A 17454-nucleotide genomic window follows, 5' to 3' on the forward strand; every position below is an offset into this window, starting at 1 on the left:
AAATTTTAAAATATTTATTCTGATATTTTTAAATAAAATTATTCTTGGCCCTGGCCGGTTGGCTCAGCGGTAGAGCGTTGGCCTGGTGTGCGGAGGACCCGGGTTTGATTCCCAGCCAGGGCAGACAGGAGAGGCGCCCATTTGCTTCTCCACCCCTCCGCAGCGCTTTCCTCTCTGTCTCTCTCTTCTCCTCCCACAGCCAAGGCTCCATTGGAGCAAAGATGGCCCAGGCGCTGGGGATGGCTCTGTGGCCTTTGCCTCAGGTGCTAGAGTGGCTCTGGTCGCGACATGGCGACACCCAGGATGGGCAGAGCATCGCCCCCTGGTGGGCAGAACAGCGCCCCTGGTGGGCGTGCCGGGTTGATCCCGGTAGGGCGCATGCGGGAGTCTGTCTGACTGTCTCTCCTTGTTTCCAGCTTCAGAAAAATGAAAAAAAAAAAAAAAAGAAAAAAAAAATAAATAAATAAAATAAAAAATAAATAAAATTATTCTTGATCCCTATTAACTCTATGTGGACCACCAAGAGATATGTGTCATATTTAAAATGGTCTTTAAATGTATGTATGTATATGTGTATATATATATCTATATACACATTATATATGTATGTATATATATGTATGTATTTCATTCTAACTGCTGTACCTTCATTGTACAAAGTTGCTACAACCACTGTACAACAGTTACTGAAAGCCTGCTCTCATAGGTCAATACAGGATTATGTTTTTAAGTGCATCTATTCACAAAATTCTTGTCCAGCTATTTGCTCTCAATTTTATTGTATCTGAGTTTCTGTTTTAACTTAGGCCTGAATGAAGCTAAGTGAATCAGATGAAGGAAAAAAAATGACAGTGAGGAAGTTTCTGAATAAAATGACCTTACTTTCCTTGGTGAAAACTTATACTCAGAAACTTTAAAAGTACCTATATTTCCAGATATTTTTTTCATAAAATACATCTGACAAAACGGCTCTGTCTCCTTGATTGCAACAGCAAGGTAAATGCTGGGGTAACAATGGGAGAAGTGAAAAAAACAAATGAAGATGACTAATCAGGGTTGAATGGCCAAGACACTGAGACAAAGGCAGATAGATGATCACTGAGAGAGAAGACAGGGAACAAGGAACAGGTGAGGGAAGGACAAGGGAGGAGGTTAGCAGTACTTACCTCTCCTCAGTGTACTCTCATCTGTAAAGAAAGTTGAAGAAATAAGGAACATATTTCATGTAAAATACAATATTGATAAGAAAGTAAACAGAAATGGACCCAACCCTTCATACTTCACTGCCAAGTACACATTGACCCACATTTGTGGGTTTTAAAAAACTTCATCTTTAGGAGTCAATACTGTTTTTCCTCCCATATCCCTTGTGCACAATCTAGTAAATCAGAAAATTAAACCATGAGGGAGTTACGTCAGAAATTCTGGGATGTGCAACCCTAAGCTTTCCCCTGTCACTGGACGATCACCTTTTCAGTTTAAATTACAGACATTCACTGACAAGACAGGGACTTAACCAGCTGTGGGAAGCATACAATAGAGGTGCCCATCTTGCCAAAACAGTTTTCTTGCACTAGTCATATGACACCTGCTCTGTACATTAAAGGGATATATATACATAAAGACCAATACCATGTGGAAGAATATAATTGTACTTGTTAGAAAAATACAATATTAAGCATAAATGGTTAAATTTATTTTTCTTAAACATTGTGGTCAATAATTATTCTTGCACCCTTCACATAAAAAGTGCAAATCAGAGATGTATCACTATACCCATGTGCCTTAAGACACTTCATTATTCCATAAATTGTTTAAATACTGTTTATTTGCTTATGGTATCACCATAATGTCAAAAAATAAAAACCTGGCACGGTTATATATTTTTAAAGGCAGAAAAAATTATGTAATATATTTAGATACTTTTGGACATCTGAGTCATATAATCAAGGACAGTGGAAGAGGGATGGCCCACTCTCTCACATCTGACCAGTGAATGACATATTGATCATGACACAGGGTTTGAAAAGGCAATGATCAGAGGTACTTTACGAAGAAAGTTTGGAGTCCTTTCTCTCAAGGGTTTGGAGAAGTACCAATTAAATTCTAACGGGTCCTCAAACTTGAAATGCTTTACAGAGGTCTTAAGTTTGAATATTTTTCAGAAATATATGCATATAAATTCATATATATACATGCTAATGTAAACCTATAATATATGTATATATAAGAAATCATGTGTCTGTCAGCTTGATACCCTTCATCTCACCAATGTCTTAATAAAACTGTGACAATGAACTGCAAGGCAGAAGCAGCCTATGTTTACAGAGAAATAACTGTGTAAAATGAGAAATGACAGAATGGGAAGGAATGTAAAATAAGAGACAGGAATGAACAGAGTTCTAAATGGGAAAAGCCCTGCCTCAAGAAGGTGGGACCAGGGGAGACAGTAGACTCCTAGGAGCAGACAGGCCAAAGGACAGCATTGGATAAAAAGGCTGGAAATATCACAGGGTGAAATACCCCGGATGTTCTTAAGTGGATGAAGAGTAAAGAATATCAGTAATTTTACCAAATGCTTTTTAAATTTTTCTGAAAAAGAAAGAATGTCAATGCCAATTTCTTGGAAACAACCCACAAAGATAATTGAAATTTACTGATTAATTCTAATTTAAAATGAACCCAACCACCTTTCAGATGAACACAGAAACACAAGTCATATCACACAAGGCCCCACAATCACACACCTGCACACTGGCTCAGAGCTCACTATTGTCCGCAGGTATTCCACAGCAAATAAAAAGGTGGAAAATGGAGTTAATTTATTTTATTTGCTTATATATTTATTTTAGTGAAGTGAGAAAGAAAAAAAAAACAGAGAGAAAAGGGGGGTGGAGCAGGGAACATCTAATCCCATAAGTGCCTTGACCAGACAAGCCCAACTGGCGACTTAAGCGTTCCAGCTCGGCAGTTTATTCACTGTGCTACCTCAGGTCAGGCATTTTAATTTTACTTATCTATTTATTTTGGAGTTAATTTGGTAAAACAACATAAAAAATTTAAAAATATTAGTTTTGATGTTTAATTTATAAAATAATTGGTTTTTTTCAAAGAAGAATTTATTTACTAGTATTACTGAGAGAAGAAATGGGAGGCAGGAGTGCAGTGTGTGGATGGACAGTTGTTTCACTTTAGCTGTAGCTGCTGCCCTATGTGCCGTGTCTGGCAAGACCAGGGTCAAACTGGTGACATCAGTGTTCCAGGTCCATGCTCTGTCCACGGGGCCACCACAGGCTAAGCTGACAGTATTCTTGGTCTATTTGAAATATTCATCTTTCTGTTATTACATTTGTTAGCTTTAGTATGGTTATTGGATGCTTTAATACAATCATTGGATACTTTAAACACATTAGTGAATCTCACTGCTGAGGCAGCGACATCGTGCAGAGTGGCCACCACACTGTGGAAGGAGCACTGACACACAGCTCCTCCCAGTGACACAGGGTCAGGGGTCTGGGTTGTGCGTCCTCCATGTTTTTGTCCACAGATTGATTATTAACTACAGTGTATTTGAGTTTCTGTTATAACTCATTTCTGAGTGAGGAATATCTTGATATTCTCATGGATGCTGAATTCAGGACAGAAACAGGATTGGGATCGTCTGTCAGAGATTCTGTTTCTCACTGGACCTTATGGTGTCTTTCCCTTAACATAGAAAAAAAAATCTAAGTACACATGTATGAGACAGGTTTAATAAACACTGTAAAGAAGAGGCCGTGAAAGCCCTACATCTGCTAATTGTTGACTGTACATCATGGCCAAGTCTCATCTATTTCATAAACAAAGAATATATCTTGGAGGTGATGTCAGAGAAATGGTGCCATGAGGGATGCTCCTGATATCTCTCCTTAAAATTTCAACAAAATCAACAACTAAAGATAGAGAAAAAAGTCTCAGGAGAATCTGAAATATATACACACCAGACAAAGGTATGATTGAGTGAAAAGTTGGCTGAATTGACTTTGAAGGAAATAAGATGGAGATCAGGGTATTTCTCTCTCCTCACTGATCTGAGGAAGGAGTGCTTTCCTCTGAAGCTGAGTGAAGTGGAGGGTTTGAGGCAGAGGGAGGAAGCTGGGTGAGGGTGGATGATCAAGCAGAAGGAAGAACACGCCAGCTCTGCCTGAGATCGTGGATGCGGGGCGAGCACAGGTGGCAGGCTCTGACAAAGGTAACCGGTTCGGTGTGCGCGCGGGAGCTGGTGCTGGCGCCAGCAGCTTTGTGTGCTCCTGGATCCGTGATCACAGGTGGTGTGAGAATGGCTCCACCTGGCACCACTGGTGTGGGCACGCGTGCAGCTTGCAGGGCTTAACCTGAGATTATCAGTGATAGGCATCTATGTGGGCTGTTGCCAGCATCTTTGTGCATTCCCAGCTCCACAGCCACCAGCATGGGACGTGCACACAGGCCAAGGTCCTTCTGCCTGAGACTGCCTGGGAGGGGCGCCTCCACGGGGCTGATGCATTCCCAGCTTTGACTGAGACCACAGGCATTGTGTGCCTGAGTGGGTGGGTGCTGGCGTCTCTGCGCACTGCAGAGGTCATGGGGGCTGGGCACGCACGTGGCTTACTGTGGGTTATCCATCACTGCATAAGAGTGAAACGTCTGGAGATTAGACCCACGGAGCACTGAGACATGCTAAACACACCTCAGAACCCTTAGAAAGGTGCTTGATCAACAATTTGCTCCCATCCCTTCCTGCTCTAGCTGGCGACTCTGGTTGGCACAGCCTTACACAGAACTGTGTTTTGAGCAGTGCTGGAGGAAGGACCTGGCTGCTCTTAGAGCCTCTAGCTCTGAAAGCAGTGGCTGGGTAACTTCACAGCTAAGTCCCCAGGCTGCTAGCTCAGCGGGAGAGACGTGGGGAGAGGCACCTGGAAAACTGAGAAGCCCATTGTCAGAGCCCCCAAGCCCTAATGAACCCCACCTAGCAACAGCAAACCTCTGCCCAAGAGCCCCACAGGGGAAAACCTGCAGTACAGTGCTACCTGCTTAAAAAATAAAAAGGTGCATCTCAAAACCAGGAAAAATTACATTTTTATATCTTTTTTCTTTTCATTTTGGTCATTTTATCTTCTTTCCTTTTCCTTTTGAACTGCATAATCCATAGTTGTTACAATTATCATTCTTGTTTTTCATGAGGGTTTCATTTCAAAAACATTTACTTTTTTATTTTTATTTTTGGCTCATTTGATCATCATTTATCATCAAATTATTTTATTTTGATTCATATATTTCTCTGTGGCATTTAGCGTGTTTTTACCTTTGTTATTTATGTCTTTTGTCATTTTTCTCAGTTCCTGCCTCTTGTTCTCTGTAGTTTTAGTTCCAGTTATCATTACAGAATTTGCACTTTTTCACTATATCTTTTCAATTTTTATTTTATTTTTAATTATCTCTTATTAGCATTATTAAAAATACCACTCTAGAATGCCATTAATGAAAAAAATAATATATTATTGATACGAAAGACAGAGATGTAGCTGAGATAGATGATAAAAAATCTCTAGAAAAAAATTTTAATTACTCAGAAACCTTGGAGTTAAATGACAGAAAATTCAAAGTTGAAGTCTTAAAGATACTCAGGGAAATACAAGAAAGCACGGAAAGGCAATTTAGAGAGCTCAAAATACAATTTAGTGAACAAAAAGAATACTTCACCAAGGAAATTGAAAGTATAAAAAGGAACCAAACAGAGATGAAAAACTCAATACATGAACTGTAAAATGAGGTAAAAAGCTTAGCTAATAGAATCAGGCCAGATAGAAGAGAGAATTAGTGACATAAAAGACAGGCAACTAGAAATACTACAGAGAGAAGAGGAGAGAGACTCACAAATTTAAAAATATAAGAAAACCCTACAGGAATTGTCTGACTCCATCAGAAAGAGCAACATAAGAATAATGGATATATCAGAAGGAGAAGAGAGAGAAAATGGAATGGACAACATAATCAAACAAATAATTGATGAGAACTTCCCAAGTCTTTGAAAAGAACTAAAGCTTCAAATTCAAGAAGCAAACAGAACATTGAGTTATCTTAACCCTAACAAACCTACTCCATGGCACATCATAATGAAATTGGCACAAACCAATGACAAAGAAAAAATTATCAAGGCAGACAGGGAAAAGATGAATACAACATATAAAGGAAGGCCCATTAGTCTGTAATCAGATTTCTCAGCAGAAACTCTACAAGCCAGAAGGGAGTGACCCCAATATTTAAAGTACTGAAAGAGAGAAACTCCCGGCCAAGAATACTATATCTATCAAAGCTATCCCTCAAATATGAAGGGAAAATAAAAATTCGCAGATACAGAGAAGTTGAGGAAATTTAACACCAAAAACCCCCACTTCAGGAAATACTAAAGGGGATTACAAAGAACAAAACAAAACAAAATCACAAGTAAAACTCCAAACAAGATCACAGTAAAAACAAGATTAATATGTGACTACAAAAACAAAAGATGGGAGAGGACAAAGATTAATAATAGCAAAGAAGGATGGAGTGCAGAAGCACTCGAGATAATGTACTACAATGAATATGATATATATCATTTTTATAACCTAATTGTAACTACCCCTGAAAAAAAAACCACTACAGAAAGACACGGCTTAAAAAAAGAAGAAACAGAGAAAAGAAGTACAGAATTCAACCAAACAAAATCAAATGACAGAAAAACAAAAGACAAGAACCAAACAAGATATAGAGCTATCAGAAAGCAATATATAAAATGGCAATAGAAAACCTGCAAGTGTCAATAATTATATTAAATGTAAATGGATTGAACTCACCAATAAAAAGACACAGAGTAGCAGAGAGGATCAAAAAAGAAAATCCAACAGTATGCTGCCTTCAAAAAACACCTAAGTTACAAGGATAAACCAAATTTAAAGTGAAGGATTGAGAAATGATTCTCCAAGCAAATAATATCCAAAGAGAAGCAGGTGTAGCCATACTCACCTAACAATGTTGAAGACAAGACAGCAAAGGTAATCAGAGACAAAGATGGTCATTTCATAACAATCAAGAGGACATTGAATCAAGAAGACATAACATATCTTAATATATATGCACTAAACCAAAGAGTGCCAAAGTATATAAGACATCTACTAACAGATCTAAAAATAAAAACTGACAAATTACAATCATACTTGAAAACCTCAATACACTGCTGATGGCTCTAGATCATTCATCCAAATAGAAAATCAATAAAAATATTGACCTTAAATGAAACACTAGAATATTTGGATATGATAGACATCTACATGATATTTCATCCCAAAAGTCAGAGTATACATTTTTCTCCAGTGTACATGGACCATTCTCAAGAACTGACCATAAGTTTGGCCACAAAATGAAAATCAACAAATTCAGAAAGATTGAAATTGTACCAAGCATCTTCTGTGACCATAAGCATATGAAACTAGAATTCAACTGCAAAAAAGAAGTAAACAAACCCACAAAAATGTAGAAATTAAACAACACACTTCTAAAAAATGAGTTGGTCAAAAAAGAAAAAAAGCAGAGATCAAAATATATATAGAGACAAATAAAAATGACAACACAACAGATCAGAATCTTTGGGATGCAGTAATAAGAGGGAAGTTCATATCACTACAGGCCTATATGAACAAACAAGAGAGAGCCCAAGTAAACAACTTTATATCACACCTTAAGGAACTGGAAAAAGAATAATAAAGACAACCCAAAACCAGCAAAAGAAAGGAAATAATTAAAATCAGAGAAGAAATAAATAAAGTAGAGAACAAAAAAAGTATTTAAAAAATCAATAAAACAAAGAGTTGGTTCTTTGAAACGTTCAACAAAATTGACAAACCCTTGGAAAGATTCACTAGGGAAAAGAAGGACTCATATAAACAAAATCCAAAATCAAAGAGGAGAAATCACCACAGATATCATAGATATACAAAGAATTATCATAGAATACTATGAAAAACTATATGCCACCAAATTTAACAATCTAGAAGAAAGGGATAAATTCCTAGAACAATATAATCTTCCTAGACTGAGTCATGAAGAAGCAGAAAGCCTAAACAGATCCATAAGCAGGGAGGAAATAGAAACAACTATCAAAAACCTCCCAAAACATATAAGTCAGGGCCAGACGGCTACTCTAGTGAATTCTATCAAACATTAAAAGATTTGGTTTCTTTTCTACTCAAAGTATTCCAAAAATATGAAGAAGAAGCAACATTTCCAAACACATTTAATGAGGCCAACGTAACCCTCATACCAAAACCTGGCAAGGACAATACACACAAAACTACAGACCAATATCTCTAATGAATACAGATGTAAAATCCTAAACAAAATACTAGCAAATCGAATACAACAACATATTAAGAAAATAATTCATTATGATCAAATGGGATTCATCCTAGAATCACAAGGATGGTTCAACATAGTAAAACAGTTTACTAAATACACCACATCAACAAAACAATGAACAAAAACCATATTATTCTATCAATAGATGCAGAAAAGGCATTCGATAAAATACAATATCATTTTATGTTTATAACACTCAACAAAATAGGTATAAAAAATCTCTATGTAATAAAGGCCATTTATGATAAACCATCAGCTAACATCATATCAAATAGCAAAACCCAGAAAACTTTCCTCTAAATTCAGGAAAAAGACAAGGCTGCCCACTCTTCACTCTTATTCAACGTAGTGCTCAAAGTTCTAGGCAGAGCAATCAGACAAGAAAAAAAAAAAAGGCATTCATATTGGGGAAAAAGAAGTAAAGGTTTCACTTTTTTCAGATGATATAATCCTATACAAGGAAAGCCCCAAAGACTCCTAGAAACAATAAACCAATACATTAATGTCACAGGATACAAAATTCATATACAGAAGTTTATTGCTTTCTTTTATGCGAACAATGAAACTCCAGAAAATGAACTCAAAAAAATAATCTCTTCTATGGTTACAACAACAAGAAAAAATACCTAGGAATAAACATAACAAAGGATGTAAAGGACCTATATAATGAAAACTACAAAGGATCATTAAAGGAAATCAAAAAAGACACAATGAAATGGAAAAATATCCCTTGTTCTTATATAGGAAGAATAAATATAGTTAAAATGACCATATCGGGCCCTGGCCGGTTGGCTCAGCGGTAGAGCGTCGGCCTGGCATGCGGTGGACCCGGGTTCGATTCCCGGCCAGGGCACATAAGAGAAGCGCCCATTTGCTTCTCCACCCCCACCCCCTCCATCCTCTCTGTCTCTCTCTTCCCCTCCCGCAGCCAAGGCTCCATTGGAGCAAGGATGGCCCGAGTGCTGGGGATGGCTCCTTGGCCTCTGCCCCAGGCGCTAGAGTGGCTCTGGTCACGGCAGAGCGACGCCCCAGAGGGGCAGAGTATCGCCCCCTGGTGGGCAGAGCATCACCCCTGGTGGACATGCCGGGTGGATCCCGGTCTGGCGCATGCGGGAGTCTGTCGGACTGTCTCTCCCCGTTTCCAGCTTCAGAAAAAATACAAAAAAAACCAAAAAAAAACGACCATATCGGTCCTGGCCAGTTTGCTTAGTGGTAGAGCATCGGCCTGGCGTGCAGGGGTCCTGGGTTCGATTCCCGGCCAGGGCACACAGGAGAAGCGCCCCATCTGCTTCTCCACCCCTCCCTGTCTCCTTCCTCGCTGTCTCTCTCTTCCCCTCCCGCAGCGAGGCTCCATTGGAGCAAAGATGGCCCGGGTGCTGGGGATGGCTCCGTGGCCTCTGCCCCAGGCACTAGAGTGGCTCTGGTCGCAAAAGAGCAACGCCCCAGAGGGGCAAAGCATCGCCCCCTGGTGGGCAGAGCATCACCGCCTGGTGGGCGTGCCGGGTGGATGCCGGTTGGGCGCATGCAGGAGTCTGTCTGACTGTCTCTCCCCGTTTCCAGCTTCAGAAAAAAAAACACGACCATATCAGCCAAAGCAATATACAAATTTAATGAAATTCCCATCAAGATTCAATGTCATTTAAAAAAAATGGAACAAAAAATCTTCAGGTTTATATGGAACCATAAAAACTCCCGAAGAGCCAAAGAAATTCTAAGGAAAAAGAACAAAGCTGGGAGGCATTACAATATCTGACTTCAAATTATATTGCATAGTCAAGATAATCAAAACAGCATGGTACTGGCAGAAAAATAGACACTCAGACCAATGGAACAGACTAGAGAGCCCAGAAATAAAACCACATATATATGGTCAGATCATCTTTCATAGAAGAGCCAAAAATACACAATGGAGAAAAGAAACCCTCTTCAATAAATGGTTCTGAGAAAACTGGAGAGCCATATGCAAAAGAATGAAACTCGACTACTGTTTGTCTCCTTGGACCCAAATTAATTCAAAATGGATCAAAGTCCTAAAAATAAAACCTGAAACAATAAAATACATAGAAGAAAATATAGGTACTAAACTCATGGACCTTGGCCATAGAGAACACTTCAAAGGCAAGGAAAGTGAAGGCAAAGATAAATGAATTGGGCTACATCAGACTAAGAAGCTTTTGCACAGAAAGAGAAACTGACCACAAAACAAACAGCCAACTAAATGGGAGATGATATTTTTAGACAACAGCTGAAATAAAGGCCTAATATCCAAAATATAGAAAGAACTCACAAAATTCAACAAAAAAAAGCAAACAATCCAATAAAATAGTGGGAAGAGGATATGAATAGACACTTCTCCCAGGAAGAAATACCAATGGCCAACAGATATATGAAAAGATGCTCATCTTCAGTATCTACTAGAGAAATGCAAATCAAAACTCCAATGAGATACCACCTCACACCTGTTAGATTCACTATTATCAACAAGAGAGGTAATAACAAGTGCTGGAGAGGCGGTGGAGAAAAAGGAAACTTCAGGTACCGTTGGTGGGAATGAAAGTAGTACAACCATTATGAAAGAAAGTATAGTAGTTCCTCAAAAAGTTAAGAATAGAGCTACCATATCACCCAGCAATCCCTCTACAGGGTATATACCCCCAAATTCAAAACCATTGGTACGTAAAGCCACATGCAGCCCCATGTTCATTGCAGCACTGTTCACAGTGGCCAAGACATGGAAACAACCAAAAAGCCCTTCAATAGAAGACTGGATAAAGAATGTGTGGCACACTATGGAATACTACTCGGCCATAAGAAATGATGACTGGATCATTTACAACAAAATGGTGGGATCTTGATAATATTATACGGAGTGAAATAAGTAAGTCAGAAAAAACCGAGAACTACATGATTCCATACATTGTTGGGACATAAAAACGAGACTAAGAGACATGGACAAGAGTGTGGTGGTTACCAGGCGTGGGGGAGGGAGGACGCTGGAGGGAAGGAGGGAGAGGGGAAAGGGGAGGGTGAGGGGCACAAAGAAAACTAGATAGAGGGTGTCGGAGGACAATCTGACTCTGGGCGATGGGTATGCAACATAATTGAACGACAAGATAACCTGGACATGTTTTCTTTGAATATATGTACCCTGATTTATTAATGTCACCCCTTAACATTAATAAAAATTTATTTAAAAAAAAGAATTGTGCGCCTGAGAGCTGCATACCTTCATAAACCAAGGTCACCCCAATAAATTCAATAAAACGTTTAAAATATTTTAAAATAGGAGAATTGAAGGATATTTAATGAATGTTATAAATTTTTAAAAATATTTGATTTTATTTTAGATTTTTTATTTAGGGGATTAAATTTAACTGGGTGACATTGGTCAACTAGAGTGTATAGATTTGGGGCAAACAACTTCGCATCATTTGGACAGTTGATTAAGTTTCATACCCATACTCCAAAGTGAGGTCATCCTTCCTCTCTTTATATTTGTCCCTTTTTATGTCCCTCCTGCCCCTGGTAACCACTGCATTCCTATTTATGTCCTTGAGGCTTAATTTAGTGTCCCAGCTATGTATGGAATCACAGAGCTCTTAGCTCTTTCTGATTTACTTATTTCACTCAGTATAATAATATCAAAGTCCAGTCATGTTGTTGTAACTGATACCCTGTCATTGATCTTACTACAGCTCAGTAGTATTTCACTGTATACTGTACCACATCTTCTTTATTCAGTCCTCTATTGAAGGTACTTTGATTGTTTCTATGCTTGGCCCACTGTGAATATTGTTTCAATGAACATGAGAGTGCATGTGTCTTTATGTACTCATGTTTTCCAGTTTTGGGGTGTATACCCAGGAGAGAGATCGCTGGGTCATATAGGAGTTCTATTCTTAATTATTTTAGGAACCATTGTACTTTCTTCCATAATGATTGTACTAAATTATATTACTACCAGCAGTGGATGAGGGTTCCTTTTTCTCCACAGCCTCTCCAGCACTGGTTATTACCTATCTTGTTGACAACAGCCAATCAACCAGGTGGGAGGTGGTATCTCATTGTAGTTTTCATTTCCATTTCTCTAATAGCTAATGAAGATGAGCATCTTTCCATATATCTGTTAACTGTTAGTATTTCTTCTTGGGAGAAGTGTCTATGCATGTCCTGTCACTAATTTTTGACTGAATTGTTTGCTTGTTTTTTGTTGAGTTTTGTGAGTTCATGATTCCTGATCACTTATCACTCTGTATGGCCCCTATGAACTATCAGTCATATTTAAAATGGTCTTTGCTTATATATATATATATATATATATATATATATATATATATATCATATATGCATATATATATATATTAATTGCAGTTCCTACATTGTAAAAAGTTGCTACAAGCACTGCACAACAGTAACTGAAAGATAGAATTCGGTTTTTATGCGTGCTTATTCACAATGTTCTTTTTCATCATTTAATTTAAAACCCTATATTATTTCAGTGTGAGTTTTAAGCCAGGCCTGAATTATGGTAAGAGAATCAGAAAAAAGGAAAGAAATAACTTACAATCATGGAGAAAACTTGCAATCAGAAACTTTAAAAGTATCTACAGTTCCAGATAGATTGTTGATAATATTTAATTGATAGAAAGTCTCTATCTCTCTGATTTCAACAAGAAGACAATTGGAGGGCTAATAGTGGGAGAAACTGAACAACATTTGAACACAGAGAATCAGAGTTGAAGTCTAAGACACTGAGACGGAAGGCAGATGGTCCCTGAGAGAGAAGACAGGGGATAAGGGACAGGTGAGGGAAGGACAGGGGAGTTATCGGTACTGACCTGTCTCCTGTTCACTCTCAGCTGAAAGGGAAAAGGAAGAAATAAACAAATCATTCCAAGTGAAAACAGACTACCTGGTAGGAAGAAAAGAAACAGATCCCCATTTCTGGTTCAGTGTGGAGAAAACATTGAAACATATTTGCAAAAATAAAAACCATAAGGTTCAAAGGGAAATCTTAACTTTCAGAGTTAATGTTGTTTTACCCACTGTCCCTTGTGCACAGGAAATGAAATTGGGAAATTAAACAATGAGGGAGTTCTGTGAGAAATGCTGGGATGTGCAACACTAAGAGTTCTCATGTGAGTGGACTATCACGTTTTTCAGATTTAAAAACACACACATTCCCTTACATCAGGATAATTCCTCCTTCTAAAAATTGTTTATTTTTAATTGCTTTTTGTCATTTGATAACAGTGTCTGTCAACTTAATGCCAAAGAATAAAAAATGGACATGGTTGCATATTTTTAAAGGCCTGAAAATATTATGTAAAATGTTTAGAGACTTTGGAACACCTGGGTTATATGATCAAGTACAGTGGAAGAGGGATGTCCCACTCTCTCACATCTGACCAGTGAGTGATACAAAGTATTTATCATGACACAGGCTGTGAGAAGACAATGGACAGAGACACTGAATGCTGAAAGTTTGGAGTCTTTTCTTTCAAGGGTATGTAAAGTGGTGTGTAAGAATGGGCACTCAAACTTGAAATACTTGACATAGGTCTTAATTTTTAATATTTTCCTGAATTTCATACATATATATTCAGATATGTACATGTTAATACAAACCTGAAATATTTATATATATTAATAATTATGTAACTGTTTCCTTCATATCCTTCATCTCATCAATGTTTTAAAGAAACAGTGAGTATTTACTGCAAGACAGAGCAGCTAATGTTTATGGGAAAATGATTGTATAAAATGACAGAAGAAGGAAGGGAAAGGAGGGAAGGTAGTAAACAGAAAGGGACAGAGCCCCACACGGGAGAAGTGCTGTCCCAGAATCAGAGAGGGGACAGTGGACATCCAGGAGGAGGACAGGCCAACAGAGGACACTTAGATAAAAACACCAAAAATATCAAAGGAAAAACAGACCAGGTGTTTTCAAGTGCATCCAGAGTAAAGGAATTATAGTTATTTACCTATTTTTTTCTCAAATTTCTCTGGAATAAAAAAGAGAGGGAGAGAAAGTCAATGTCAATTTCATGGGAAGCAACCAGAAAGATAATTCAAATTTACAGATTATTTAAATTTAAAATGAACCTGACCACATTTCAGATAAACACACAAAGACACAAGATATCAGACACCACCCTGCCAAACACGCATCCCCCAATGGTCAGGGCTCACTGTCGTCCTCAGGTGTTCTACAGCCAACATAAAGCTGGAAAAGGGAGTCAATTTAATAAAATAATATAATACTTAAAAATATTAGTTTTGCTGTTTATAAAATAATTGTTTTTTGAAAAAAATTTGTTTATTAATGTTACATAGAGAAGGGATGAGAGGTGGGACGGAAGCATGTGGACTCATAGCTGCTTCACTGTAGCTGTAGCTGCTGCCCTGTTTGCCGAGTTTGGGCAAGTCCAGGGTCCAACTGACAAGCCCAGAGGTGCAGGTCCATGCTCTGTCCACCGGGTCACCACAGGCTAGGCTGAAAGTATTCTTGGTCTATTTGAAATATTCATGTTTCTGTTACTCTGTTTGTTAGCTTTAGTATGGTCATTGGATGCTTTTAATAACATCAGTGAGTCTCACTGCTGTGGCAGCGACATAGTGCAGAGTGGCCACCACACTGTGGAAGGAGCACTGACACACAGCTCCTCCCAGTGACACAGGGTCAGGGGTCTGGGGGCTGCGTCCTCCGTGTTTTTGTCCACGGGTTGGTTGTTAACCACTCTGTATTGGAGATTCTATTTTTCTTTATTTCTGAATGAAGAACATCTTAATACTCCTGGGAGTTGAATTCAGGAGAGAGAAAGGAGTGGGATTCTCTGAATGAGATTCAGTTTTTCACTGGACCTTACTGAGCTTTTTTCCCCTTAATCGAGAAAAGAGTATCTCGACTCATGTGAGTGAGACAAGTTCTCTACACACTGTGACAAAAAGGAAGCGAATATCCTACATTTTCAAATGTTGTTTCTGCAAGCTGGCCCAGTCTCAGATCTTCCATAAATAAAGAAAATGCCTTGAAAATCGATTTTACTGAAATCATCACTACAATTATAAAAATACCATCTGACATGTGATGACATAAATATTTAAAACATATAAAAAGGTGACAGAAAGATATGTGACTGGGTGGTGAACACACTGCCATGTACATGTAATGTATTATAGAATTGTTCACCTCTGATCTGCACAGTTTTATTAACCACTATTACCTCAATAAATATTTATAACAATTTAAAATAAAAGAGAAGAATTTTATTGAATAAATTGTGTTATATTTTTAAATATTCTGGAGGTTCTTTAATTAAAATATTCTTTTTTTTTTTTTTTCATTTTTCTGAAGCTGGAAACAGGGAGAGACAGTCAGACAGACTCCCGCATGCACCCGACCGGGATCCACCCGGCACGCCCACCATGGGGCGAAGCTCTGCCCACCAGGGGGCGATGCTCTGCCCATCCTGGGCGTCGCCATGTTGCGACCAGAGCCACTCTAGCGCCTGAGGCAGAGGCCACAGTGCCATCCCCAGCGCCCGGGCCATCTTTGCTCCAGTGGAGCCTTGGCTGCGGGAGGGGAAGAGAGAGACAGAGAGGAAAGCACGGCGGAGGTGTGGAGAAGCAAATGGGCGCTTCTCCTGTGTGCCCTGGCCGGGAATTGAACCCGGGTCCTCCGCACGCTAGGCCGACGCTCTACCGCTGAGCCAACCGGCCAGGGCCAATTCTTTTTTAAACTGATAAAACAGATACTACATTTGAACTTAGCCAAAAGGCTGAAGAAATATTCTTTTTTAAATTTTTTTTAATTTTTTTATTTTTCTGAAGCTGGAAATGGGGAGGCAGACAGATAGACTCCCGCATACGCCCTACCGGGATCCACCCAGCATGCCCAACAGGGGGCGATGCTCTGCCCCTCTGGGGCATTGCTCTGTCACAACCAGAGCCATTGTAGCACCTGAGGCAGAGGACAGGAAGCCATCCTCAGAGCCCGGGCCAACTTTGCTTCAATGGAGCCTTGGCTGCAGGAGGGGAAAAGAGAGACAGAGAGGAAGGAGCGGGGGGTGGAGAAGCAAATGGGCGCTTCTCCTATGTGCCCTGGCCGGGAATCGAACCCGGGACTCCTGCATGCCAGGCCGACGCTCTACCACTGAGCAAACCGCCCAGGGCTAATTAAAATATTCTTGATTCCTATTCACTCTACATGGACCACGATGAAATATTTGCCCTATTTACTATAGTCTTTTTATGCTTCTATCTATGTATGCATTCATTTCTAATTGCTGTTTCTTCATTGTATAAATCTGCTAAAACTAATACAGAAGAGTTACTGAGAAACTGCTCTCCCAGATAAACACAGGAGTTGGTCCTTATGTGCCTCTATTCACAATATTTGTGGCCATCAATTAATTCACAACCTTATTGTATCTGAGTTTCTGTTTTAAGTCATATCTAAATGTAACTGAGTGAATCAGATGAAGAGAAAGAAGAAGGGGGATTTAGAATCAAATGACCTGAGCTGTCCTTGAGAAAACTTATACTCAGAAACTTTAAAAATACCAATACTTGCAAATATGTTAGTGATAATATTCATTTGACCAAAAGTCTCTGTCTCCTTAATTTCAACAAGGCAACGACCGCGGTAATAATCGGAGAAATTGAGTAGAAAATGAAGTGGTTATCAGAGTGGGAGGATCGAGAACTGAGACACAGGTAGCTGGTCCCTGAGAGAGAGGACAGGGGTTGAGAGACAGGTGAGGGAGGACAGGGCAGTAGATCATCGGTACTTACCTTTTTCCTGTGCACTTTGCTCGGCTGAAAAGAAAAGAAGAAATGAAAAAGACATTCATTCCAAGTAAAAACAGAATATCAGGGAGGAAGGAGAACAGAAATGGGCCCCATTTACTAGTTCACTGTGGAGTACACAGGGACCCATGTCTGTGAATGAGGAACCCTGAGGTTCCAAAGGACACCTCACCCATCAGAGTCAGTGCTGTTCTCCCTCCCCTGTCCCTGTGCACAGGAAACTAAGTCAGG

General features: G+C 39.2%; 1 protein-coding gene and 1 long non-coding RNA gene across 2 annotated transcripts in view; both read right to left on the reverse strand.

The window, feature by feature from the left end:
* LOC136387791 (butyrophilin subfamily 1 member A1-like) overlaps positions 1-17454 on the reverse strand; it is a 330439-nt gene that overhangs the window by 257943 nt on the left and 55042 nt on the right. The gene's annotated exons all lie outside the window — the stretch shown is intronic.
* The window catches only part of LOC136387793 (uncharacterized), a 40601-nt gene continuing 37543 nt past the window's right edge, over positions 14397-17454 (reverse strand). Inside the window, exons 7-8 of the long non-coding RNA XR_010748160.1 lie at positions 17209-17232; positions 14397-14417 (exon numbers count right to left, since the gene is read on the reverse strand). This is a non-coding gene — a long non-coding RNA (uncharacterized lncRNA). The remainder of the gene's footprint in view (positions 14418-17208; positions 17233-17454) is intronic.

Source organism: Saccopteryx leptura, chromosome 1 (genome assembly GCF_036850995.1).
Source record: "Saccopteryx leptura isolate mSacLep1 chromosome 1, mSacLep1_pri_phased_curated, whole genome shotgun sequence".
Taxonomy (NCBI): Eukaryota; Metazoa; Chordata; class Mammalia; order Chiroptera; family Emballonuridae; genus Saccopteryx; species Saccopteryx leptura.